General features: G+C 47.9%; 1 protein-coding gene across 2 annotated transcripts in view; it reads left to right on the top strand.

Moving 5' to 3' along the window:
* The first annotated feature begins 7749 nt into the window (after positions 1–7749).
* Positions 7750–17065, top strand: part of Map3k14 (mitogen-activated protein kinase kinase kinase 14) — a 43680-nt gene continuing 34364 nt past the window's right edge. For both annotated transcript variants that reach the window (XM_020171829.2, XM_020171820.2), the window contains exon 1: positions 7750–7871. The gene's annotated coding sequence lies outside the window, so the exon portion shown is untranslated. The remainder of the gene's footprint in view (positions 7872–17065) is intronic.

Here is a 17065-nt window from a genome sequence, read left to right as displayed (position 1 = left end):
TGGTTCTCAAACCAATTCAATTCAACATGTTTACTAAACGCCAGCTCACCATGTGGTGATTATAAATTGCCATCAAAGTATATACTGTGTGTTAAGGAGTTAAGATAAGCGATAAATAGCTGGGAAATGTTTGATCCTTGGAGAGGAGGCATTTCATTAGTGACTTGACACATGGGTGTGATTTGACAGGCAGAGGTAGAGGGTGTTTTTCTGTCTGCAGGGAAGCCTTCATCTGGATACAGAAACACGTAGCTAGGGCAATGGTGAGTAGTACAGAAGGGAGCCTGCAGAAAAGCTGTAAAAAATAAGACCAAAAGAAGTGAATTTGGGCTAGACTGTGAAGACTTTGAGAGCCAATAATAAACTTGACCTTCATCAGTAGGTAATGGGAGCCACTGAAAGCTTCAAGCAAGGGAATAACAAACCATGTAGGAAGGATTGGCATGGAAATGACAGGGAGAAAGAGGAAATGGTGAGCTATCATGAAGGCACCAGCAGGAAGGGGAGACAGGAAGGTCCCTGACACAAAGAGAATTATAGAGATCAACTCAACTCGAGTTGGCACAGCAAGAGGCAATGGAGACTCCTGGGTTTGATGGTAATGTCATTAACACAGAGAAGCCAAAGAACAGTTTGGAGGACAATGTAGAATTGGAGAGGGCAGGTGGCCAGAGGGTGGAAATTCTGGTTTGGAGGTTAAGATCAAGGTCAAAACTGAAGGTGTTAATTTGGGAGTCAACAGCGGAGTGAGGGCAGTGGCAAGGGCAGAGGAAGCTCAGATACACGTGTCCCAAGCCAGCGTCCCCTCCTCAGCCCAGATCCTCTCTCCTCCTGACTCACAACCTCAGCATCCCAGATACACCCCTCCATCCTCATCCACACTCCACCTTTCCACTCTGTTGCTCAATACTGACTCTCTCCCTGTTTTGCTAACCTGTGCCAGCAAGGGGACAGGAGTTCCTTCTGCCCTCCACATTATTTTGCTAATCTGTCTTCCTACCACTGCCTTAGTCCAGCTCCATCATGTCACATTGCACAGCCCCACTGACCTCCAGCTCTGTTGTCAGCACTCACCCACACTCACCCACTGCAGACAGAGATTTTGTTCTAAGATGCTGTTCTAGCAATGTGATTTGTCTTTTCTTCAGCCTAACCTACTAAATATGGGTCTGTCATAGTCTAGGTCGCAGACTGCAAGGCCAGCTGCATCTGTTACTGGCATTTGACGCCCAGTTCCCAAATGTGTCTTGATTGCCCCTTGTCTTCATTTTTATTTTATTTTATTCATTTTATTTAATAAATTAAATAAAATTTATTTTTTTGGTGAGTCTGAAGTATCAACTCAGGGCTTTATGCTTGCAATGCGGGAGCTCAAAAAGCAGGCATACTGCTGCTTGAGGCACACCTCCAGTCCATTTTGCTCTCCCTGCTTTTGGAGGTGGGTCTCACAAACTATTTGCTTAGTTAGGCTGGCTTCAAACCTTAGTCCTCCCAATCTCAGCCTCCTAAGTAGCTAGGACTACAGGTGTGAGCCACCAGCACCTGACTATCCTTGTTTTCAGACCTTTATATATTACTCCTTTTGCCTTTCCACCTCATTCATTTAGCTCACTGCTAGTGTCCTTGGGAGAATCAATTTAAGTATCACCTCCTCCAGGAAGCCCTCTTTGATCTCCCCCATGTGTTCTTACCTTGTCCACAGGTTCCTTCTGACCTTCACATTATATTGCAACCATGCCTATCTCCAGTGTTGAGGGCAGGCATGCTGACTCATTCATCTGTCTATCACCAAGACCTAGTCAAGTGCCTAGCACACAGTAGATGCTCAATTAATATTTATTGAATGATTCAGTGAAGCCAAGAAGGGATAAGAACTCTAAGGGAGAATGTAGAGAATGAGGGGCTCATGAGTGAAACATGGGGAATGCCTCAATTTTTTAAGAAAAAGAAGGAGACAGAAAGCACAGTATTTCAGAAGCAGGATAGGCCACACATACCAATGACTGCTGGAAATCCTTCTCCCTCCCCAACCCTTTTTTTTTTTTTTCTGTACTGGGGTTTGAACTCAGAGCCTTGCGCTTGCTAGGCTGGTGCTCTACCACTTGAGCCATATCCCTAGCCCTCTTTTCCCCTCTTTAACTTCTCTTCTTTAAGGGTACAGCTTAGTTCTCCAAGGATACCCTCCACTAAGTTAGTCCCCCTTATCCTCTCCCACCCCTACCTCTGCAGGCGTTGGGTTTTGTGCTTTCCCCTCCAGCCTTCACCTCTACTCTGTGCAGTACTGCAGGTGACTGACTCTGGCAGGAAACTAGAAGGTGAAAGGCAAGAGAAATCCAGAGTTTTCTCACCATCCTCTTGGTTCTGAGTGGGAGCTACAGAAGTAGGTGTGTCTGCTCTGTGGTTCCACCTTCTTCTAAGTGACCCTGGCCCCAAGCCCCACCTAGTCAAGTCCCACCAGGGGGCAGTAGTTAGTTCCTGATCATTTTGTCATCCTTTGTTGGACTTCTCCACTCTTCCATCCCCTGTGTAAACTATTCTCTCATTAAATTCTGTTTGAAAATCCAGACTGGGATCTGTTTCCCTGGTTGGATCCTGCCTGACACAGTACATTCTATCTCTCCTTTCATCACTCTTACCTCAGGATGACTTAAGTTCTCATCTTTGGTGATTTGTTCCAGGTCTACTCTCCCACAAGACAGGAAGCCCTGAGTACAGGGACTGGTTTGGAGGCTCTATACTCCCTCCCCACAGTGTGACACATAGGTAATCAATGCATTAAATGGAGATAGGCTGCAGATAGGAAGTGGGATGAGGACATCTCCCAGGAGCCAGCTAGTGGGTGTCCATGGAGAGAAGGGGTGGTGGGCAAAAACCAGACTACAAGGGGTACACTCAAGTGGGAAATGAAGCAGATACCTGGAAACAGTGTAAGGGAATGATTGGTTGGTGGGTTGGTTTTAGCTTGACTGCATTGCAGGTTGAAAGGAAGAGGCTAAAGGAGGGAGATGTTAGAGGGCAGGAGATACTGGAACATTGTGGGTGGAACAATATGACCTAAGTGGTCTCTTAGAATTTTTTTTGATGGGAGCCATGCTTGCAAAGCAGGCACTCTACCACTTGAGCCACACCTCCAAGTCCATTTTGCTCTGGTTATTTTGGAGATAGGGGTCTCGTGAACTGTTTGTCCAGGCTGGCCTCAAACCCCAATCCTCCCAATCTCAACCTCCCAAGTAGCTAGGATTACAGGTGTAAGCCACCAGGGCCTGGCTCTTAGGGGAGAATTAAATCTACCAGAAAGGCTGGGGATAGTGTGGAAAGAAGACTAGAGGTAAAGAGGTGACTTAGGAGGGGAAAAACCAATCAGGAAGTGAGAGGAATTTGAGTCAAGACAGGAATCTCTAAGAAGGCTTCAAATTCAGGAGAGGTGTCTAGGAAGGTATGTCCAGGACCTGCTCTTGGCAAGATCATCTTTGCCTAATGTCCCACAGAGTCCCCTATCAGGCTTCTCTACCATTTTCCAAGATTGGCACCTCTTCCCCTCACCTGTATCACCATGGCTGCTCCTCTCCCCACTGGCTCTGAGGTTCATGGTGTCACTTCTGTCTCCCCCATGTGGGGTAAGACTGGGCAGCAAAGAGTGAGAACTAGAAGGCTGATGAATGTTTATCAGCTTGTGCAGTGGGTAGGCCTGGTTTATACCACTGGCCAATTTCCATGGTGTAAATACTCCCACTAAATCCAATTTAATCCAAGCTTCCAACATGAAGTCACAGACTGCAGAACAGGAAGACAGCTCCATCACACCACTGCCTGCATCCATTCATCCATTCCCTCTCCTGTTTCCCTGCTCCCTGCCCAGACCTCTGCACTGAGATGGCAGCAACAAGGCAGGTCCAAACTTCAGGACAGCAATGGTACCATGGCTGCAGACTTGAGTAGGGCCCTAATGGGAAAAGTAAAAATGCATCTCCCCCAGCCTCCAGTCATGTCTCATTCTTAGCTTCATGTCAGCATTCTTCTCAAGTGTAACTTGAGATCTCATAGGACTGTGGGGCCTGAAAGCCACAGACACTCAGATGATTCACCAGCCACTTTCTCAATGTATTGACTAAAAGCCAGAAGAAATTTCCTTTATCCAAGGCAAACAGAAAAGGCAAAGTGACCCAAGGATAACATTCTCTCACTGATGCACAAAACTTACTCACTCTTCATCACTCTTCTGTAGAACTGATGGGTAGCTGGCTCTGTGAAGCCCAATGTCTTTGTGGAGTCCTGCATGCAGGAGGGAAGGGGCTCTGGAGTCATACCTGGCAAAGTAAACCTGGGCAAGTTACTCTGTCCAAGCTTCAGTTAGTTTGCCCATCTATGAAGTGGGAATAATAATACTATCTATAGTGTTAAGACTGCAGATCTCTGAACTGGGGACAATTTTGTTCCCTTGGGGACATTTGGCAATAACTGGAGACATATATTGGCTGTCACATACGGTGGGTGGGGGAGTGCTATTATTATCTAGTGCACAGAAATATTCTTAAACAGCCAGGCACCAGTGGCTCACATCTGTCATTTTAGATACTTGGGAGGCTGAAATTGAGAAGATCACAGTTCCAGGCCAACCTGGGCAAATGAAAGTTTGCCAGACCCCGTATCAATGGAAAAACACTGGGCATGATGGTGGGCGCCTGTCATCCCAGCATGGCAGGAAGCGTAAAATAGGAGGGTAGTAGCCTGGGCAAAAAGTGAGACGCTCTCTCCAAAGTAACTACAGCAAAAAAGCTCAAACAGTACAGCATCTGCCTAGCCAGCATAAACCCCCCTAAATTCAAAAATCCAAGTTCCACCACCACAAAAAAAAAAAGAAAGAAAGAAAATGCTCTTAAATATCCAACAAGGGCTGGTAGGGTGGCTCGTGTGCTAGAGCACCTGCCTAGCAAGAGTGAGGCTGAGTTCAAATCCCAGTGCTGCTGCCAAAAAAAAAAAGTTTCCCAGGGGATTATTTGAAGACAAATTATATATGATCAATCCAACTTTAAGCCGAGCACCTCACGCCTGTAATCCTAGCTACTCAGGAGGCAGAGATCAGGAGAAACCCAGTTAGAAGCCAGCTTCTGGCAAATAGTTTGGGAGATCCTCTCTCAAAAAAAACCCACCATAAAAAAGGACTGGTGAAGTGACTCAAGGTGTAGGCTCTGAGTTCAAAGCCCAGCACTGCAAAAAAAAAAAAAAAATCCTACAATGCACAGGACAGTCCCCCTCTAACTATGAATTACTGAACCCAAAATGTCAATAGGACCAGGTTGAGCAAATAGTCAGTGAAGTTATGCAGACAAAACACTTAGAAACTGAACTGTCTGGCTTACTTTCTTAAGCTCTCTAAAACCAAAAGCTGATCTTCTTTTGAACTAGCACAGTCTCACCCTAATATTTTGAGTCCTAAAATAGATGGGATGTGAAACTCCCTGAGTACTGAGAACCTAGCTCGCTGCTCCAGGTGAGTCATCCTGTAAATGTCAATTCTTTTATTTAAAGCAGAGCCGAGGCTGCACAAGTGACTCAAGGCTAGAAGCCTTCCCAAATCGCCCTGGCTTAGGCTGGGAGGAAGTAATTTTGCCCAGAAGCTCGAATTCCAGAGGGTGTGTAAGTAATTCAGGCTCAGAGACACTTCAAGACTGACTCCTGGGGGTGTCGGATTGTTTCTCATCTCACCTCACACACAGTGGGGCTTGGAAAGACCTAAGAACCCAGGTCTTTCTTCTGAAACCCAGAAGCCTGCTAATACCACCCTTACTAGTGTGTAGTGGTTTGTTCTTCCTCTGCAACCTGAACTGAAATTCCTTCTCCAGAGCTTTGGGTCAACAGAGCTGACTCTCTCACACACACTATTATTAGTGCATAGGTCTAAAGACAGATTGTCTTGATAGGTAAGTATGGCATGCAGGGGAGCCAGGACCAGAGATATGTCAAGGGAAGCTGGGTAAAGCACAGGGGTCCTGAATGCCCTAAAGAAGGAAGGATGAAAGAGGGAGACAACAAAAGTGAGCAAGAGTGTGTGGAGACTCTGGGCCTGTGCCCACGTCTTTCCTGAGAAGTGGTGTGCCCACAGGCAAACAGGTGGTGGCACCCAAGTCCTGATACCTGCATGTCTAGCCCAACCCCACCTCTCCCTGAGTCACTGAAATGCAAAACTCTGGAGGTGGAAGGAGCTTTAGGGGCGCCCAGTTCAGCTTCTTTCTTGCCCACAAACTTCCAGCAGGTCACTGGCAAAGCCAGTATATGCCCCAAAGACCGTATGGCTCCAAAGAACAGGGTCTATGGAAGCAACAACCAGAAATGCTGTAGGGGTTGGACACGACAGAAGACAGGACATGGTTGGGAATATACAACATGGGCTGGGATTATAAGGAACTGCAGGCTCTGCTCTCAAGTATTCAAATTCAAAGAAAAGGCCAGCCAAACAAAGCAAACTTCTTACCTGAGGAGTGGGTAAGGCCCTCACTGTTGTAGGTTTTCAACCACTACCTAAATGAATACCCCCAACAGATGTCTGCTGGGCACAGATCTCTGGAAACGAGGATTTCAACTACCACGGACTGTCTACAAAGTGATCCAGAGCAGACAGACGTGGCCTATCCCTTCCAGAGGTAGGGGGCTCCTTAATTCTCAAGATAGCCTTGGATGAGGCCTGCTTCCCCACCACTATAGACAGTCCCCACACCTGCACTAGATTCCTGACCGAATCGCCAGCGTAGGGATCCATATTTTATTTTGCAAACTTAAAAAAGTAAGTTTGGGATTTTATTACAAATAAATACAAGCTCACTGTGGAAACACTAGAAAATATATTGGCAAAAGTTGGAAGGAGTGGGAATCTGTACCTTCCCTACTTCCCTCTGTCTTTCCCTCCTCCCATTCAGAAAGGTGCACTGTTGACACCTCTGCACATTCAAACTCAAGGTCATTTCTTAGCTTATGGAAAGCTCCCTTTTCCTGATTCTATAGCTTGTAAACCCAGAGAGGAGAGTGGCGCACACACTATGCAGCTTCTCCATCGGCGGGAAGAGGTTGCACCACGCCCGCTGCACGCTGTCTTGGTCTTCGAAAAGACCTGGGTTTCAACACACGTGGTCTTCCCTGTGCAGGCCCCTGGCTCCCCAAGCTTCTCGAGAGCAGGCAGCTTAACCTTCTTACTCATCCTAGGTACTCTACAGCGCCAGGCACAGTCAGTGTTCCACAGACGTATTTCTACCACCACCACCTTGTGCCTCAATAGCTACGACCTCACAGCAGAAAGGAAGCTGAGCAGCTAGAGCGCCCAGACGTCTCCAAGGTAACCGAAGTCGGAGCTGGGAGTGCCCACGCATGCGCCCCGGCGCCCTTCCTTCCCGTAACCTCAAGAAGAATACAACCGGTAAAGATTGCCAGAAGTGGATCGCGCATGTGTAGTTACACCAACACTCGGCTTGTCTCCGCCTTTCGTCCATCGGTTCGCCCAGACTTGGCCGGAAATAATGACCATTTCTGGTAACTAGACCTCGTTAGCCAATAGTTGATAGGGAGTGGGACGATGGGCAGGCCAGGAAGAGCCATCTCATTGGCTACTTGGGACGAGTGGGTGGGATCAAGGGTAGCTGTGCGGCCAAAAAAAGGAGGCGCGAAGCTAGGCAAAGTATCAGCCGCGGGGGAGGGGGGGGGGGGTAGGCGTGGTCCCGGGGGAGGTCGGGAAGGCGGTGCGGGGGCGGGGCGCAGGGCAGAGGCGGGGCCGGGGCGGGGCGACCGTGGGCCCGGATCGCAGCGGTCGGGGACCGGCGGCGGGAGATCGCTGGCCAGCTACACGCTACACTCGCTTGGTTGGGGAGATCGGCGCTCCGCCGGTAGGTGAATGGGCGGGACCCCAAGACCTGAAGCGGGGCGCCGTGGGAGCGGCGGGGATGGGTCGTCCCTCAGAGCCCTGCTGAGCTTCGGCCTGGCCCGCGCGCTCGAATGGTGGGGATCGGCGGCTAGGCGTCCGCGGTCGGACCCATTCGCGGCGGGCCTGGGCTCCCTGGGCCGTCCGTTCGCGCACCCTAGCTGCCAGCGCCAAGATCGCACACCGTGCTCGCCCCAAGCCTCCAGGCCGCGCACTCTCGCAGGCCACACGGTCGCCCGAAGCGTGCGCGAGGACTCCCTGCTTCCCCTTCCCCAACACCCGTGCCACCGCGCTCAGCTGCCCTGCAGCCAGGCCCGCTCCTCCTGCTCCGCGCCTTGGGTGCCCCCTTGCAGAATTGCGCGCTCCCACCTGCCCTGGCCGTGGAACCCTCTGGTCTCCCCTGGGAAGTGCCTGGGAGGTCACACCCCACCAACAAGAGGAGCAGACCCTGCCCTCGGCACCCAGCGGGGCAGTGCCGGCCACCCCCGGCATCCTTCTCTCTGACCCCGACTCTTCTCTGTAGTTCTGTGTGTTCCACTCGGGGACTTTTGGAAGCCCGTTGTGGCCCCATCAGCTTGAAGCCACCGGCCACCAGGTAGAAAGCCACTTGTACCATGCAGAGATTCACACCTGTGCAGTTCCAACTTGGGGGTCTTAAAATGTTGCTCTCAGCTCCAATGGCCTGCGGTGTGAAGGAGTGTGGAGAGGAGAGGATGAGTGGGAAAAAGTTCAGAAATCAGTGGTGTCAGTGGCAAAATTCTTTTTGGTAACTTGAGACAGGGAACATGAGTAACTTGTTTAAGGAGTCGAAAACTGAATGAAATTTAACAAGAGTAGGCCCATGACCAATGAATGTCAATAAATTAAAGTTTATTCCAAGAAAAATGTTGAAAAACCCTGTGACTAAAAACACAGTTTTTCTGAAAGATTAGAGGAAGATAGTATCCTAACATTAGTGATGTGCTGTATACTTAGCATCTTCATACCTGTAACCTTTTCCCTTTAACCCTCTGTGTGGTAGATGGATAGCATCATCCAGTTTTATAGGTGAGGCACCTAAGGCAGGTGTGGGAGGCATATTTCTTGCCTGGTGCCTCAAGTTAGGACTGAGGGTGGGTTCCCCAGACCCCTGAATCAGGATGACATAATAGGACTCTGATGGAAAAAGGAGGGAGAAGTGTTTGGTGTGATATTTACACCTTTAATGTAAGAGGACATTTATAAGGTGTTTGTTTTGCTTAGGATGTGTTTGGATTTTCTTTTGCTATTTTAAAAGTGATGTCAAAGTCAGTTCCTTTGGAGTGATACCAGACTCAGAGTTTTTAAACACCTTTGACATCCTGATTTATTTGGAAGGGTGTAATGAACTTCTCAGGAGATCTCTAAATAAAAGTAAGTGTGTCTGACTTTAGAAACTTTAGAAATTAGTCTCCAGCTGTGTGTGTGTGTGTGTGTGTGTGTGTATATATATATATATAATATAAGTTATATATTATATATCTGGGAATATATATATATAAAATATAAGTTATATATTATATATCTGGGAATATATATATATATATATATATATATATATATATATTCTCCAGGAATATGTACCAGCAGTTTGTGAAATCAGACAGCAACAACTCGCCAAGTTTTATGTCATCTTCTGATTGTTTGCTGATATACAGAGCAGTTCTGAGGGGGTTTTTGCCTCTGGTGTCTGTTAGAGTTTGTGGGAGCGGCACCACAGACAGAGACCCTGCCAAATGAGCCTTCTTCTATTAAACAAAGACGCCTGGTTGGGCCGTTTTGCCTCAGCAGATGGAGGTTTGGTTCCTCATTTTGGTTCTCCTGATGAACACTGACTCCTTTGTGATCTGCTTGGAGTGTTTGTGTATCATTTAATGCTGAGAAGAGGGTTTGTCCTGATTGGTTGTCCAGCCCTAGGCAATGGTTGTGAGTGATAAGGGTTCATCCCTGGCTAGGGTCTGGTGAGAGACCTATAGAGGTGTAAAGGAGAGAAAAGCTTCATCCAGGGTTGGTGGCCCCCTAAGAGCGTTGTGTCACTTTGGCCTGTGAACTCACTTTTAGTTTCCTATTTTTTTCCTGTCTCAGTGGACAGCACATGGACTTTCCTAACAGGCTTGCCTATCCTGTGAAGAGCTGACAGATTCATCGTGGTTGGCTTGACAGATGTTCTTTCTGGAGGGAAAACAGAAATCTTAGAACCAAATTCAGTCCTAAATTAAAAAGTCAGAGTTGGTTTGATACATATACGAGCAGCATACTTCTACTGATGGCTTCTGTCATCTCAAAGCTGTTTTTTGTTGTTTTTTTTTTTTCCTGGCAAAAGGTTAAAATGCAACTAAAATTCTGCTTTCGTGATTAATAAGTCACTACCGCAGTTGTGTCTGATGCTTCCTGTTTGCCCCATTTTAGTATTTCAGTTAAACTGGAAGCATCTGAGCATCATGGGCACTTTTGATGGCACCAGTGTGAAATGGCTGGGGAGGGGGACAGTTTGGAGAGTGGACTTGGGGAGCTCTAAAGATAAGTCAACCCTCTGGGCTCTGCACACCAAGATCCTGAATAAGGGAAAGGAATGGAGCTGAGCATCTTCACTGGCTAGGGTGTGCATTTAAAGGGTGAAGGCTTTGCATTTACTTGCTGATGCTGACTGAAAGGTTGATTGCAGTGGAGTAGATAGGGAGGGAAGGAGAGGCGGAGGGCAGATGGCACAGGAGAGCATGTAGCTGAGCTGAGCAGGGTGCTGAGGTATGGGGGCCTTGGTTATGGACCAGTCTGAATGCCTGAGTGATAGTACAGAAAAAATGAGTTTTCCTCAGTGGCTTGTGTCTTCTTCCCCCACTCCCCATAGTACTGGGATTTGAACTCAGGGCTTTGTGCTTGCTAGCCACCCTGCAAGCCCATGTGTGTTCTTCAATTCTAGTTTAAAGGGTTTGCTGTCTTTTTTGGCTGTTTTTCATCCTTTAATCCTTTAGCTCACTGATATAAATCCCTTGGAATTATGTGTATGAGGAATAATTTTTTAGCCAGGCTTTGTAGTTTCTTACAGTACTTATGTGAAGGGAGGCAGGGACTCAGATCAGAAAAGTGAAGCCTAGTGAGGAGAAAGTAGACAAGATTCCTTAGCAATTACTGTCATGCCTGGAATCTAAACCCACTGTTCTTGACATCTGCTTCACTGCTTTTTCGAACTTGCTCAAAAAATTGTAAGTGCCCCCTCCAACATAACAATTTTGAACATAATTAAACCAGGGAAGCAGCTTTATCTATCAGTTACGTCAGTTGATATCAATAATCAACTATTAATCAATACTGGTTCTTAATTAATCAAAGCTTAAAAGACAAATAGCCTACTGCTGGGACAGGTCTGCCTCTGCCCATTTTCCAGGTGTAGAAACTAAGGCAGAGAGGTCAAGTAAGCTGTCCAGAGTAATAGAGCCATTTGTCTCCAAGCCAGTGTGGTGTTTTAGAGTGTCTGCTCAGACAGATGTGAGCCACGCCCAGGTCTGCGGTGGTCTGCCTGCGTGCCCTCAGGCAAATCACTTCACTTCTATTTTGGCATGGGTGCCTTATCTGTAAGTGGGACCAGAACTATTTCATGGGAAGTTTTGAGTAGAAGAAAATAAGAGAATCCATGTGCAGTGCCGAGCACAGTGACTGTCACAGGTTGTTGTCAGCAGTGGTAGTAGAAATGGCAGTGGTAGTAGCCGTCAATTACTATATTGTGACCAGACCGGTTTTCGGTAACCTGGTGTCAAGAAGAGTCAGATTGCCTGACAGGACAGTTATTTTCTCAGTAAGATTTCCAGGGCAATGTTTCTCCAGCCTAGAGGTTTTAGATTCTGCCCTCACCTCACTCCAAATGAGCCTAAAGGGGCCCAGATTCTGCCCAGTGAGAGTTGGCAATCATAAACAGGGGGCATCCCCAGAACTCCCAGTTCTCTGAACCATAGGCAGAGCTGGGCCTGACTAGGGGCTTCGGAGGGTCCTGCATGGGGCTAAGTAGGTCCCATCATTAACTCTCAGGGGTGAGAAAAAGGAAATATAAGTCAACAAGGACTTGTTCTTTGGGGGACTAGAGACAGTGCTTGGTTCTCTGGGTACAGTTCCTACCAGCACATGGCACCCAACCTCACCCCCCTTTCTCCTTTGAAAATATGTCTTGTCATTTTATCTCTACTACTAGGTCTGGGGGCCCTGGATCTACAGTCAGGGACTTGGAGATTTCCCTTAAAATCTCACAAGAAAAAAAAAAAATCACATTAGATTTTAAATTATTTTTGCTCCCTTAATACAAAACGAAAACATAAGCTCCTACCAGGTTGATGTTCTTTAAATAACATTTTGTTTTCTCTTGGGGAAGCTGTCTTGGATGGCCGAAGAGTCATTTCTAAAGTGAACCTAGTTTTTAGAAAAAATAGATCACCGGATGTCAAGCCTCATGTGGAGCTTAGTTCAGACGAAAATGAAAGCAGCCGGCCTGGAGCGCACTTGCCTTCAGGCTGGAGTAAGAGCAGAGCCGGTAGACCCTACCCAGTCTCTGGCTGGGCCCACAGCCTGCATTTGATAAGTGCCTTAGTCATTTTCCAAGCATCTTTGCTTAGGTGAGCAGAGCACTTTCTCTGGAAGGTGAGTCACCCGTGCAGGGATGTAGGTGACAGATTTATTCCCTGCACAGTTGCAGAGGAAGTCCCAAGCAGGCCTTGCTGAGAAGTTCTCTGCCAGTGACCACTCTCATTCCCCAAGGGTTTTGAGGCAGGGAGCAGAACGGGAGGCTCCCAGGGTTGGGGCTGGCTAACTGACAGCTGGATCCCCTGGCAGGGGTCATGTGGACAGAGCACAGAGCCCAAGTCAGCAGCATCACTGTACTCCTGAGCCCAGCCACCTTGAGGGTGGAAAATGGCCCACTTCCAATGACAGTCAGCAGAGCAGCAGGAGGGGAGCTTTGGCCCCAGGGAACTGGGAAACCCCTTGGCAGAGAGTGGAGAGATACAAACTATACTTTGGCATGAAACACCTTTTGGGGAGCCCTTTTTTGCCCTTCCTTCCTTCTACCCACCTGAGTTGGAGGCTTATAAGAGTTCCAGTGATTGGAAAAGGCTCCATTACACCCTGAATTTCAGGAAGCTTTTGGAACTCCAAGCCCACCACCACCTCAGTTGTATACGCTAACCAGGGCCATTGTTGGGACTCAGAAAGAAGCAGGTTGAGAACTCCGGAGCCATCCTTCCCTCCCAGTTTCTGGTGGCTGCAGCCTCTGCTAACCCTCTTCCCACCAAAGCCATGATCAGGTGTCCACAGGCAGAGATTCATTCACACTGTGTTCTTGACACGTGCGGTCGGTGTTGAACTTGACTGCTGACTGACAGGCATGTGCATAAGCATGTTCAAGAACACCCACAAGGTGGGCTTGACATTATGGAGCTCCAGCAGAGGAACTCTTATTCTCCTGCAAGTAATCTAGTTTCCTGTTTTAGGCACAGAGATCTCCAGTACTCACATCCCAGCAGTCACTTCGGCTTCAGGCTGGCATGACTAAATAATCTTAACTACTCTGTCAAGAGTATTGTATTTGTACCCTCCCCTGTTTTACAAAAGATAGAATGGTGGCCCTAGAAAGCCAAGAAAGTTGCCTGAGGCCACCCAGCTAGTTAATGGCTAAAACCTGGCTCTGCACTGTGCTCTGCTGCCACTGGGCAAAAAACTACTCTAGGAGCAGGAATTTTATTTTGTTAAGCAGCTCCTCCCTTTATTCCCGCCCCCCCCCCACTCTGACCCCATCACTCTCAGCCTCCCTACAAGTTCTGCCAGGCTTGGGAAGGGCGGAACCTGAGCAGCTGTTGGCCTGCATCTAAGAAAAAGTAAACAGAAAACTGTTTTTATTCGATGCTTTCTCCTACCAGGAGGTTCATGTGATCGAAAGGAGGCCAAGGTTGATAAGAAAGTACAGTTCTGGGCAGGGTTACCCGGAAGTCTCAAAGGTTGCTTGCACCTGAGAGCACTTTTCTAAGTCCCTAAGCAATGTCTTACCCAAGGGGTCATTCAATGACTATTGACGATTGATTGTGAGACTCCAAACTTACCTGACACCGAGAAGCTCTTTTGCACCTTTCTTTCTGAAGAAGTGGCGTATTGCCCACCCCTTGCAGGTGGTAGAGGAGCCAGAGCAGTCAGGGGTTATCCCAGCTGGATCTGTCTGGCTCCTATCAGTGAAAGGCTCTTTCTTGAGGGCAAAGCATAATGTCATATCTGGATGGTGGCCCCCTGTAAGTACAAAGAACTGTTGTAGCTGAGGTCTACCACACACCTTCGGCCAACATTGATCTTTCCTTTAACTCAGCCAGAATTAGCATTCTGGTGGATAACTAGGGATAGCTGGGATGTTTGGAAGAAAAGGGGAGAGGAGGGGAGGCTTCACCAACTTCAAATGAGGGTATGATTGCCAGTGAAGGTTACACTTGGAGTCAAGGGAAGTAACTGAGTAAAGTAAACCTGACTCCTTGAGCCCAAGTCGAGCAGTCTCGCCTGGCAGATGCTGTGCTTTGAGAGGTAGGAATAGCTCTACAGAGAAAAACATAAAGACCCAAGTTCATGTACCACTTCCCATGAAGTTCCCATAGGCAAACCTGAGCCCAGGTGGATATTGTGCAGGTCAGAGGTTCATCTTCCCAGGCAATTAGAAATAAATGGGTCTCCAGGTGAGCGATTAGGAAAGTGGCTGGCAGGAATCTCAGCAGCCAGCTTGCAGGACACTTTCTTGCTAGGGTGCAGTCAGAAGACAGCCACTGTGATGTGACCCCTTCTTCAGGGATCTGGCTCCATCCTCTTGAGTGTGCCAGGACTGGACAGCATGGGTGCTCCTATCCCAGTCCAACAGGCTCTCAGAGCCTTGGCCCTCATTTGGTCCTCGGGGAGTGTGTCCGTCATTCTTTCACTCAGGGAATGCTTGCCAGGGGCCAGGCTCTACTAGGTGCTAGAATACACAGATGTCCCTAACTGACGATGTTCAACTTACAGCTGAGCCATGATGGTGTGGAAGCAATACACATTTGATGGAAATTGCTTCAAAATTTGAATTTGATCTATTCCCGGGCTAGCAATATGTAGTACAAGACTCTGGCAGTGCTGGAGTCTGGTGAACCACAGTTCCCAGCCCTCTATCAGTGTGCTGTGTTGTTAAGCTGTTATGTTGGGTAGCTTAGAGGTATTCAGTGCACTGTGCCGCTTGAGCCACACCCCCAGCCCCTCAGTGCATTTTAAATTTCTGTTATTTTCAGCTTACAGGATTCATTGAGACATAAGACCATCGTAAATCAAGGAGCATTGGTAAAAACAAGTACAACTCAGGCACTGCTTACCACGGGGAAAAAGATGGACATGGAAGGAGACATGATAGAGATCAGCCCAGGTGTTGAATGGGGAACCATGGCTGGAGGGGATGGAGAGGAGTGAGGAAGGCACCCAGCCCAGGTGCCCCTTCCCCAGCTTGAGCCAATGTTGGCCATCGCACAGAGCTCCCTGGCAGGAGGAGCCTACCTCCCAGCCTGCATGTGTCTGAGCGGGAACACCTCTGCATTTGTCTCATCCCCAGGCCTCTGCTTGTCAGCTTGGAATAGAAGCTTGATAACCATCTGGAAACTTCAGCACTCCCCGGGGGAATGGAACACATGTTCCACAGTGAAGGCGCTGTCAGTGGGAATGTGCTCGAACATAGTTCAGGGCAGAAGCAGACAGTGAGTGGGCCAGTTATTAGAGACAGAGCCCACTTCTACCCTCCAGGCTGGAACAGAAAGGGCATGGACCACACTGGCAAATGCCATGCTTGGTGCCCTCAGACTGAATTATAGGCAGAAGGGCCAAGGGTTAGCATTCCAAGAAGGCCTTTCAAGGTCACAACATGGAAAGTTCTTGTCTATCTTGGTCACCGTCATATTCCTCTTGGCCAGCCCAGTGCCTGGGACCTGGTAGCCAGTGATAAATATTTGTTACCGAGTGCAAGACGCAAATCCAAACTACTCCTGTTAGGTCCTTCTGGTCTGAGTGAGGGACAATGAGAGAGCCACAGGCTGTCTCCTGGTTTTCCTGCCTTCACCAAGGAATTGGTCTGAGATCTCTCAAGAACATTCCCTGTCAGACCCCACATCCCAAGTCCTTTCCTCTCCCTCCTAGGAAAGAGCAAAAAATGACCCCTTATTATAAATGGACATGTCAAATGCACCCCTACTGCTCATGTCCTCAGTCTGGTCACTCAGGCCAGTTTGTCAAAGAGTGTGCAGGGCAGTGACTGAGATGAGGTCATGGTCAGGGTTCCACTGCCAAAGGGCAGAGTGGACTGTGTGCTTCCTTCCATTCCCCATGCATAGTAAGTCTTCTTTGGAAAGCCAAGCTGTCTTCAAATTAGCTCCTCAATTTCAGAACCAGTCACCAGTGACTACAATGAACTTGAAGCCGCTCCCTTATAGGTAGCTGAACATGCCTCATTTCATCTTTTCTTGATACTGGCCTAAAGCTGGTCTCACGTATAAAAACCAAATTTACAAACCCAGAAAGAAGGATTGACCATGGCCTAGGGAGCTGCTCCTTGCTCTGATCAATCCAGAAGGTTAAATAAGAGAGTTGTGTTTCACAACAAAAATGTTGCTTATAATGATGACCTCACAGCCTGGCAAGACCATGAAGATCATTGTGGCTTATCAAAGAAACTGGTTGCAAGCCAGGTGGGATGGTGCACGGTTGTAATCCCAGAACTCAGGAGGCTGAGGCAAGAGGATTGTGAGTATGAAGTCAGCTTCAGCTACAAAGTGAGACCCTGTCTCAAAAAAACGAAAGGGAGGGAGGAAGGAAGGGAGAGAGGGAGGGAGGAAAGGAATTCATGTCAAGGGCGGGTGGCACTATAAGCCTTGGAACTGATCAGTGTTGATTAGTATACCCTACAGCCTCACTTCATGAGAACATCTAGTTACACAAAATACCCTAACTTACAGATTTCAATGACACATGAGTTTCTTTAGCATAACACATAACAACTCTTGCTGCTGATGTGTAAAATGAAGTTCATGTATAGTCAGTTTTTTCCTCAACGCTGCTTTCCCTCCATGTTCTACTGCAATCCAAGTCTGCATCAGTCTTGGTAGATCCATGGTG

The sequence above is a fragment of the Castor canadensis genome, chromosome 11 (assembly GCF_047511655.1).
Source record: "Castor canadensis chromosome 11, mCasCan1.hap1v2, whole genome shotgun sequence".
NCBI classification, from domain to species: Eukaryota; Metazoa; Chordata; class Mammalia; order Rodentia; family Castoridae; genus Castor; species Castor canadensis.
Note: the sequence above shows the minus strand (reverse complement) of the source record. Positions and strands in the feature narration are given on the sequence as shown.